Source organism: Cnephaeus nilssonii (assembly GCF_951640355.1).
Source record: "Cnephaeus nilssonii genome assembly, chromosome: 7".
In the NCBI taxonomy this organism is placed as follows: domain Eukaryota; kingdom Metazoa; phylum Chordata; class Mammalia; order Chiroptera; family Vespertilionidae; genus Cnephaeus; species Cnephaeus nilssonii.
The window spans coordinates 21769852-21780709 of record NC_137078.1 but is presented as its reverse complement, the minus strand read 5'-3'; positions in this window follow the sequence as shown (position 1 = coordinate 21780709).

Sequence of the window (10858 nt, the reverse complement as noted above, 5' to 3'; positions counted from 1 at the left end):
GCAGGTGGGCCTGCACACCTTCGGCAGAGCTTCTGGCCAGAGGTGGAAATCATTTTTTAAATGAGTCATTCTGAAACCATCAAGAGAATTTTCTTTCTTAGAAAACTAAGCGCTTCCCCTCAGGAGGAGGGTTTTTAAAGGCGCCCTGTGAGGACGGTGATAGAACTGTGAGGATTCAGTTTCACTTTAATATCAGAATTCTCTTTAGCTAAGACCTAAGTATTTTGAAAATGTTTCTGCCTACTTCCTTTGGTGAGAAGCACAGCTCCTGATAAAATAACCCCCTACTTCCCTTTATGCAAACATTTGGTCAGGATTCTGCAGAATTCCTCCTCTGTTAAAGCCCAGGGTTGCTGTTGTAGCCAAACTTGTGGAGTTCTCCCTTGGAAAACCGGGATTTAACATCATTAAATGTACTTCCTAGTCCTTCCCTTCTACAGTGTTTTCTTCTTAAACACAGGCGAGAGAATCTCTAAATCTGCTCTGATGGAAGACTCCGAGGGAGTGTGTGTGTGTGCGTGCGTGCCGGTGCATGCGTGTGTGTGCATATATGTGTCTGTGTATGCAGCTTCTGCCCAATGACAGATGGAACTGGTAAATTGTATGTACACAGGCTTGTGTATGTGTGAGGCTACTTCAGAAATGAGGTCAGGGTTCAAGTGCTTTTTTTTTTTGTTTATGGAAAGTTTGCCTGAAAATCGTGGGCAACACTGAGCTCACATGGTGTGTAAAAAGCGCTCTGCAGGCCTCCGTCCCCTGCTGCTGTGGGGTGAGAATTGCTAAGAATCCTCCCTTGCTCTGACCAGCCTCTGGCATGCGTGGGTCATCCCCTCCTTACCGTGACTTGAGGTTTCTTTTCTGTCCCTGAGAGAAGAATCTGGAGGGAAGTCTATGGGGATGAGGAGGATAAAAATAGTGTCTGCTGAAGGTGACAGCCTCTGCAGGGGCTGGGAGGTCTCAAGAGGAGCGGTGTCCTGAGTTCTTCAGCCAAAGGCATCTTTGGGGGGTGGGGGGTGGGGGCGCGGGCAGGGCGTCCAGCTCTGCAGCTGCATCTGGCCCCGGTGGCAGGTAAGGCCTTTGTCTTCAGTGGCTTTGGCAGGGCTAGAGGACGTGTTCTCTGCCTGCCTGACGTGAGCGTGGGAATTTTTGTAGCAGGAGTTGGTGGCATTCTCTCTGGTGGGTGAAACAAAGGGCTGTTTCTCCTTTAGAGCCTGTGCCAAATGAAACTGCTGTGGCTCTTGGCAGGAACTGCCTCGGCATCAGCTGTTGCTGCTCCAGAGCAGCGCCAGTTTGAGTAGGAGGGAGGGGTAAGGGAGGGGGAGTGATGAGAGCCAGAGGAGGCGGGACTTCTGGAGGCCGGCGTGGGGTGGGTGCTGTCCTTCACTGCTTCCCTGCACTTCCTCCCTTTCCAGTCTCTCTCTCAGCCGTGTCTTATGGAGGTCAAAAATGAAGTGGACAGCGAGTTGCTAGTGATGTTACCGTTCCCCCCTTTACTCCTGGGGACTGGTTTTATTGTAGGGCACCCACAGGGGGAGTGGAGAATGTGATCTGAGAAGGACCTGGGAAAGAATCCTTCAGGAAGCCTGTTCTGACTGGGGAACTCCAACTAGAATATCACAGCAGGCGCTTAGTTCGACCCCAAAATCACACCTCAAGTTTAGGCATTACTTAGTGCTTTACCAAGAAAACTCTCTCTCTCCCTCTCTCTCTCTCTCTCTCTCTCTCTCTCTCTCTCTCTCGCACGCACGCTGGGGATAACTAGAGCTCTCGCTGACTTCTAGTCTCTTCCTAGTCTTCTCCTGTCACCCTCCTTTTCCTGGTCCTTGTTAGTGGCTTTAGCATCTCTCTCTCCTCCCTCTGCCTGCCCGCTGGACAGAGCGCCACGAAGGTGTGCGAGGGAGGCAGCAAGGCCGAGGAGAGCTTTGATGATTTGCTTCTAAATGTCAGAAGGCTGCACTGCCCTCCTTTAGCCTGCATCTCCGCCTCCCATTCCTCCCTCTTCTCTTCTGTTTGGTTCATTTGTTCTTGTAGATAGTCTCATTCAATCATGAAATAAATGTGAATGCACTCCTTGATAATGGGACGGGTACTGGGCTTAATTGCTGACCAAGTCGTATGCTATCTGCCCTCTTGGAATTTATAACCACTCAGGGAAGACAAATGTTACATTAAGCAAGGACATACTTTTGTCCTCTGTGTCTTTTGTCCTTTTCGTCTTTCAGTAAAGCACCTTGCAACACAGGGAGAAGCTCACCTGGGCTGGCCCAGAAGCTCCAGCGGAAGGTTGGAATACTCTGAGATGTGTGGTTCTTTGTCCCCTGCCCTTATTCAGGGAAGAGGTGCCAGAAAGAACCTTCGCTGGAGGAAGACGGGGTGGGGCAGGGCCTGAGCCTCTGCCCACTCAGCCTGTGCCTCAGTTTCCCCACTGTCAAGTGGCAATTCTATTACTTTCCTTACCCCTCAGTGTGCTTCAGGACATCAAATGCATTTAATGTGAAAGCACTTTAAGAAACCCGGAGCTCCGCCCTGGCCGGCTTGGCTCAGTGGATGGAGCGTCAGCCTGCGGACTGAGGGGTCTCGGTTCGCTTTCGGTCAAGGCACATGCCTTGGTTGCAGGCTTGATCCCCAGTAGGGGGCGTGCAGGAGGCAGCCAATCAATGATTCTCTCTCATCATTGATGTTTCTATCTCTCCTTCTCCCTTCCTCTCTGAAATCAATAAAGAAATATATTTTTTTTCAAAAAAGGAAAGAAAGGAGCTCCATGGAATGCTGGCTATTTTAATAGACGGTTTGCCAGAGCGTGGCCAGCACGGCCCCTGTTGGCATCTGCACTGTGCTTCCAGGCCTGGCTCAGCTCGGCTGGCGCTGCATGTCTCCTGTCCACGTCCAAGCAGAAAGCACATTCTCCTTCCTCTGGCTTCTGTAATGTTTCAGGCCCCTCATGTAGCCAGAGTTGTGTGGAAGCCTCTGGTCTGGTGGTCTTGAACTTGTATTAGCCTTCCCATGCGGTTCCCTCTAAGGCAGGCTTCTGCGGCCAGCGGCTGTCTCCTTCCCTCCCACACACTCTGAGTTGCCTCATACAGGTCCTCAGGCAGGTTTCCCCCCTGAAACCAGGCCCGCCACCCGTCCTTGGGCACACTGTCATCTCTGTCAGGAACGTCCTCTTCCCACAGCGGGGCTACATCCTCCGAACTCTAAGATTCAGCTCAAGCACCCCCTCCTTCAGGAAGCTCTCCTGGCTCTCTGCCCTTTCCTTGTTTCCTTCCATGGCACTCTGTGTCCTTTTCACCACTTTTAATGCATTGGTTCAGAGTGACCAATGTAGTTATGTCCCACACGAACCTGCAAGATCCTTGAGGGTGGAGTTCCTTGAGGGTGGAGATCATGTCTTATTCTCTCTTTCACTCCCTCAGGGCCAAGCACATCCCAGCCTGCCTGGGCTCTCCGTAAATATTAGCTGAATCCATGAATGCCTGGTTCAGTGTTAAGACTTCTCTGGTGACAAGTAACAGAATTGTTCTGGTGCCAGCTTGCTTACAGGAGACTTTAGTATAGGGTACAAGGGTGAGGCTCAGACCCAAGGGAGTGGGGCTGGGACCTGGGACAGGACTAAAGAGACTCGGCCCTCGGACCCTCTTCTCTTTGACCTCTCTCTCTCTCTCTCTCTCTCTCTCTCTCTCTCTCAGTCCAGATTGCTCTGGTGAAAGACGCCTTACCCTCAGATCTGAACCTTGTATGGTTCAGGTCCAGTCTCTCACCTGGGGGCAGAGGCTGGGTCCAGTGTGGGTCATCCGCAGCCATGGAGACAGAGGGCTCATACAGTAAACACATGGACAAAAGGAACCCCCCGTGTCCGTGGCAGTGTAGGGGTGCTGAGTGAGGGCCGTTGTCACAGGGTCCACTGAGAATCGGAAGGACTCTCTCAGAAGCTTTCCACTCCATTTAGCAAACCTCTTGACTGCTCTGTGCTTCTGCCTTGAACTAAGTCCTTCATCACTTACTACTGGTTTCCTTCAACCAGTCTGCGGGTGGCACGCCAGCCCTTTGCGATGGGGGTGGGCAGAGGGGGCGTACCCCACTGGCAGTGCCGGGAAACTCTCACACGGCAGGTGTTTCCTTTGGTGAACATTCCACATCAAGTCCAGTTTATTCTGGAAGTCTGCGGAAAGTCGGATTTGCCCGGCTCCTTCCCTGGCCCGGGGTGAGTGGCCGGCAGCAGCTGTGTTTATTGCCTCTGGTTGCTGGGGAGGGTGCATGGGTCCCTCAGGGTGTCCAGCATCTGGGTCTCTAGAGCAAGCTGGGCTCCGGCCAGACCTGGTGACAGTTGGGTGAACCTGAAGGAGGTCAGGCAGGGTAGCAGCTGCTAAGGCCGACTGATTTAAGACCCCGGGCGGCACACCTGGACCTGAGGAATGTTGGAGCTGAGGAGACCGAGCTGGTCCCTCCCAGCACACAAGTAGGAAGAGTGAGCTTCCTGGGGACCAGGGGTTACACCAGGTCGCGTGGGTAGCCCCGCAGCCTCTAGAACCCAGGCATTCCGGCTTCCTGTCCAGGGTGCACTTCACTTCAAGCCGAAACACTACCCAGGCTGTTCTCTAAGCCTTAAAAACCCTCCACCTGGGAGCGTGCGGGAGGGGGAGGAAAGAGATCAACCAAAGGACTTGTACGCATGCATATGAGCCTAACCAATGGGCACAGACACTAGGGGGGTGAGGGCCTGTGCTGGAGGGTGGGAGGGGCCGGGGAGAGGTCAATGGGGGAAAAAGGAGACCTATGTAATACTTTAAACAATAAAGAATTTTGAAAAAATTGACAATGATAAAAAAAATAAATAAATAAAAACCCTTCACCTGGACAAAGCATTGTAATAGTCACGTCACAGACTTGTTAGAGGATGAAGTGCAGAAGGACACACAGAGCCCTTAGCTCAGTGCCTGGCAGGAGCAAGCCCTCAGTGGCCATTAGGGTTACTGCATCACACATGATAATTGCGTGTTCTCAGGGAGAGGCAGCATGACTTACAAGACCGTCTCAGGAGTTTGCTTCGAGAGAAAGGTCTGAGGACATCCAAGGCACATTACAGGTTCCTAACTAAGTCCTGCATCGGAAAGGGGCTTCTGACACTGTAAGGGCACAGGACTCCCGGGGCCCTGGGTAAAGTGCAGATCCCACGAGCAGCTCTGGGTGGGGCAGGTTCTGCATTTCTACGTCTCCCTGAGGCTGCCAGTGCTGCGAGGACCTAGGGAATGTAGAGTTCACGAGTACCAGGTTTAGCCCTGATTGCTAAGAAAAAAATATGCCACCGAATGCCACCTGCCTGTGCCATCTGACTCCATTTCTAGGTGATGGTAGGGATATTGCTTAAGTTTATAAAGCACTTCATCAAAATCAGAAGACAGTCTCAGTACTGAGATATGGATGTTCTCTACGGGTGTTGTCTTCCCGCTCGGTCACTGAAAGTGGTTTCACTATAACCTTATCCCAAGGCCGCTCATTACCAAGGATAGCTCTGGGGCAGCTAACCAATCATATGCACCCTCTCTTTCCTTACTAACCAGACCTAAAAGTAATTTGAAGTTAGGAAAACTTTATTTCCCAGCCTCTCATGCAAAGAGGAACGGACAATAGGATGGAAGGCAAGGTCATTCGGTTGGACTTCCAGAAAAGGTTTTTATTTAAAGACGGTTTTCTCAGCCAGCAGGTAACCTTTCCTCTTACTTCCTGCTTGGAGCACATATTAATGACCGGAACGCCAGCAGCCATTGTGGAACATGAGGCAACTCTGAGGGTGGAAGCCACATGATAAGGATGGTGGGGCAGAAAACCAGAGCTGTGGCACATTGATGGTGTCACAGCTCATCCCTGCTTAACTCCAGACTTCCTTTGCATTAAAAAAAAATTCCAGTTGTTTTAGCCACCACTTGGGTTCCCTGTTTCGTGAGGCTGGATGAACCCAGTGCTGACTGACAGCAGTTAGCAGATGCAGCTCAGCAGGGCAGCCACAGGTTAAATCTGGGTCTAAAACTGTCATCCCTCTGAGAGGCTTTTGTGGGATTCCCTAGTCATGTGGGGGCAAGGGAACGGGTCGAGAGTCAGAACCCTGGGTGCTCAGCTCAGCTCTGCCATCAACTAGCAGTGTGATCCTGTTCCTGGTGTCAGTCCCCTCCCCTGTAGGATGGGGATGATGATGAAAGTAGTGCCCTCACTGAGCCGGTGCAGAGCTCATTCTGCAGGTGTTGGGCGGGTGGCTCAGGGAGATGGTGTGAGGACATAAGGACCAGCTGCAGCAGTGACTTGTGCTGAGGTGAGCAGTGAGGGGACATGCAGGGGTGTCCCTCCCATTGCTTTGCTGCTGAAACCCAAGGACTCTACCCCAGCTCCTTGCGCCCAAGCCAGCCGTGTGGTGTTCTCGCTCTTCTACTGATTGGCACCTACAGCAAAAGGTTTTCAACCACTGCAGAATGGTCCACACCTCTCCTCTGTCCGAAACAGAGACCTTTTTTGCTTCCAATTTTGCAAAATCATCCTCCAAGCCTGGAGCCACTATTTTTGTCCTTCCCTCTTTTCACCCCAATTAGTTCTGTTTGGCACCTTGCCCTGTTTCAACTCAGGCAGAGCCAGCTGGTCCCCGGAGGGCAAACCCCTGTCTGTACAGTGACCTGAAACTACCCAGGGCACACTCATCTCTGGTGAGGAGGTGGTGGCAGGGACCTGCGATAGGACTGCTGGCTGGGAACCTCTGCTTCCTGTGGGGCTCCATTCTGACCAGCTGTAGATGGTCTGAAAAATGCATGCTTTTCCTTATCGTGGCCTGTTCCTAGATTTTAAAATTTGATATGATTGAAATAGGTTTCTCCGAGTAGACATGTTATACACAGGTAAGTGTCATTGTTCAGTAAGACTAAAGACAACCAGCACTGTATGTACTTTTTAAAAGTATAACTAAAGTTTTTAATGGAAAAGGGATATGTATATGTGGGGATATAAGGCAACCAGGCCCTAGCTGGTTTTGCCCAGTGAATAGAGTGTTGGCCTGCAGACTGAAGGATCCTAGGTTTGATTCCAGTCAAGGACACATGCCTGGATTGTGGGCTCAATCCCCAGGAGGGTTATGCAGGAGGCAGTCAATCAATGATTCTCTCTCATCATTGATGTTTCTCTCTCTCTCTCTCTCTCTCTCTCTCTCTCTCTCCCTCCCTTCCTCTCTGAAATCAATTAAAAAGTGTAAAAAAAATTATATATATATCCTAATATATAAAAAGCCAGGGGCCATCACAACTGAAACAACCGGACAGATGACCAAACAGCAGGCTGCGTGGGGTGACCAGGCCGGCAGGGGGGTTAGTGAGGGCTGATCAAATGACTGAACAGCAGGCTGGGTGGGGCAAGCAGGCTGACAGGAGGGCAGTTGGGGGCAACCAGGCTGGCAGGGGGGCAGTTGGGGGCAATCAGGCTGGCGGGGGTGGGGGAAGTTAGGGGTGACCAGGCCGGCAGGGGGGTTAGTGAGGGATGACCAAATAACTGAACAGCAGGCTGCGAGGGGTGACTAGGCTGGCAGGGGGGGCAGTTAGGGGCAACCCGGCCAGCAGAGGGGGGCAGTTGGGGGATACCAGGCCGGCAGCGGGGCAGTGAGGGGTGACCAGGCTGGCAGGGGAGGGGCAGTGAGGGGCAACCAGGTAAGTGGGGGGCAGCTGGGGGCAACCAGGCCTGTGGGGGGGACAGTTGGGGGAGACCAGGTTGGCAGGCAGAGGTGCTTAGGGGCAATCAAGCTGGCAGGGGGGTCAGTTAGGGGTGATCAGGCAGGCAGGCAGGTGAGCAATTAGGAGCCAGCAGTCCCGTATTGTGAGAGGGATGTCCGACTGCCGGTTTAGGCACAATCCCTGGGATCGGGCCTTAAACCGGCAGTCAGACATACCCCAAGGGGTCCCGGATTGGAAAGGGTGCAGGCTGGGCTGAGGAAACCCCTCCCCCCCATGCATGAATTTCGTGCACCGGGCCTCTAGTGTATATATAAAATCCTAATATGCAAATAGACTAAACAGTGGAACAACCAAACAATTGAACAACCAGTGGCTATGATGTGTGCTGACCACCAGGGGGTGCATGTGGAACATGGTGGGCATCGGCAGCAAGCAGCAGAGCGCAGAACATGGCAGGCATCAGCCGCAGTGGGACGGTGGAACAGGTGAGCAGGGGCACCAGACCAAGGCAGGGCACCGGTAGCTGTCATTGGGGCGAGCCTTTGGTGGTTACTGAAATTTCTTTGCACCCATGTGCCGTAGTCCCGCCTGGCACTCGCACCCACTGCCAGCACTGGAGCCACCACCTGCACCTGCTGCTGGCGCCCTGCACCGGCCCCGATTGCTTGGCGCTATCAGCGGGTGCGAGCGGGGAGCGCTGACCCCTGTCGCCTCTCAGGACTTCTCCACCTCCCCCTGCTCCTGAGGGATGATCGGAGCAGCAGCCACTACTCGCACCCACTGCTGGCGCCGGCCCCAATCGCTCGTGCCATCAGCGTGTGGGAGTGGCGGCAGCGGGAGCAGGGCTGCCAGCAGACAGGGGACCGGGGGCTGCGGCGGGAAGAGCTGGGCAGGGGTGCGGAGAATGGGCCAAGACCCACCCCTGTGCCCACTGCAGCCTCGTGGCCCACAATTCCTTTCAAGGTGCACAAATTCATGCACTGGGTCCCTAGTAGCAATGCTTTATATAAGGCAACCAGGACAAGAGGGAGAGCAATGCTTTATATAAGGCAACCAGGACAAGAGGGCTTACAATGAATGGTGACTCTTCACACCCTAGCCCAAGTTCCCTTCCTCAGAGGCATGTCTGTTAGCCTGCCTCAGAGCGTGGTATTGCGTGTATCTTTCCAGGAAGGACAAAGGGGCAGCACCGTGGTTTATCCTGCCCATTTTGGGGCTGTTGTGAGTGAGCAGTGAGAGAACCGAGGAAAACCTGAGATAGTTAAACTGCAGCAAGGGGCTCTTGTTGCCACGGCTGGAGGGGTGTTAGCAGTGGGGTGAGGCTGGGCTGGTGCAGGTGACGGTAAGCATTTTAATGCCGGCTAGGAAAAGTGTCCCCTCCACCCCATCAGCAAGGCAGCACCGAGTGTGAAGAGGTTAGCCTCTTGCCAGATGATATTGTTGCTATTTTAACCCCAGGGCCTTGTAAAGCCAGCACACTGAGCTTTTTAAAAAATCCTCGCCTGAGGCTATGTTTCTATTGATTTTAGAGAGAGAGGAAGGGAGAGAGGGAGAGAGAAAGAGAGAGAGAGAGAGAGAGAGAGAGAGAGAGAGAGAGAGAGAGAGAGAAAGAGAGAGAGAAAGCATTGACCTATTGCCTCTGGTATGTACCCCAACAGGGGATAGAACCCACAACCTAGGCTTGCTCCCTGACTGGAAATCGAACTCAAAACCTTTTGGTACACAGGACTATGCTCAACCAGCTGAGCCACCGGCCAAGACCACACTGGAGCTTTTGTGAGATTGCCAAGGACTTCAGCGGGGCACAGTGCCAGGCGAACAGGCCTGGGAGCGCGCTTGTACAGGCTGCTCCAGGCGGCACAGCGGGGCAGGCCCACAGGGATGCTGGGACCCAGCCCTTTACGCTGGTCCAGTCTATGGCGGAGCTTTCTGAGGCAGTAAGCTCATTCGATGCGTAAAGCATTTTTACCTGTGTAGCTGAAGAGACAGGTATGGGGGCGGGGGGGGGGGGCGGGGCTCTGGAATCACAGCCTCATACAGACATGGCCTCTCCTGGACCCCGAGACCCCCACCGGACAAGGTGTCGGTGACCACAGATGGAAACTTGCTCCCTCCCTTCCACCATTTGTCTCTTGTTTTTTATTAAAGAAACAACACCAGCGGCGACGTTACCCTGCAGGAGTGACTGAACCTCCTAATCCATGATGAGGGAGGAGGAAGGAGCTGGCGTCTGGGTGTCCAGCTCAGCACATGCGTCGTCACTGGCTGCCAAGCCTGAAAGGAGAGTGGGTTCAATTCTGCTTTCGCGGTTTCCTCTTCCTGCCTCTTCTGCAAACGGGTTCGTTAACAGGGGCGCCTCGCCGTCACCTGGGGTGTTGCGCCATGAAAGTGTTGGGTGACTTGCTATTAAGACCTCAGGAGCGTTTTTTGATTAATGGCACCTAAAGGGCAGGGCCCTTTCTTACCAGAAGTAGTAGCATTTAGGACAGGGACTGGCTGTACGCCTGTGGTTGATTGACAGATGCTCTTCCTGTCTGGCACCAGCCACATGCTGTTCTCTCTGCCTTCGCCGCAGCTCTAGGTGGGCCCCATGCCCTGCACGTGCCTCCTGTGACATTACTTCCTTGCAGGAAGTCATAAATATTGGCTGACTGTCTCATGGTTGTGGGCGGTCCCCACTGCTGGGAACCACAGCCTGCCCACGGAGGGGCAGCGCACGGAGGGGAGGGAGGAGCTGGGTGAAGGAACAGCTTCTGCGACCTGCAGGCTTGGTGAGAGTGGGTCTCTTCTGATCTGGGTTCTCAGTCTCGGACACTGATGTGATCGCTTAAGATGGGCCGCTGGGATAATAGGAGAGAAGCTAATAGGAAAGTGTGAACAGAGAGTGTAGGCCTAGCAGGGAGAGGGAGAGCAGTGCTTTAGCGTCAAACAGACCTGGGTTTGGAGGCCACAGGCGTTGTAAAGATTAAGTAAAATCGCGTATGAAAAGGGTGTAGCACAGAGCCGGGTGTACTGAGTGTCTATTGTGTGGGAGCAGCCAGTGGTGGTGTGAACAGGAACCGAGGGCCCAGAGAGCCAGAGATCAGGGTGCACGCATCAGGCACCACAGGGGACAGCCGTTTGTTCGTACTATTTGGCCTCTGTTGCACGCATGAGTG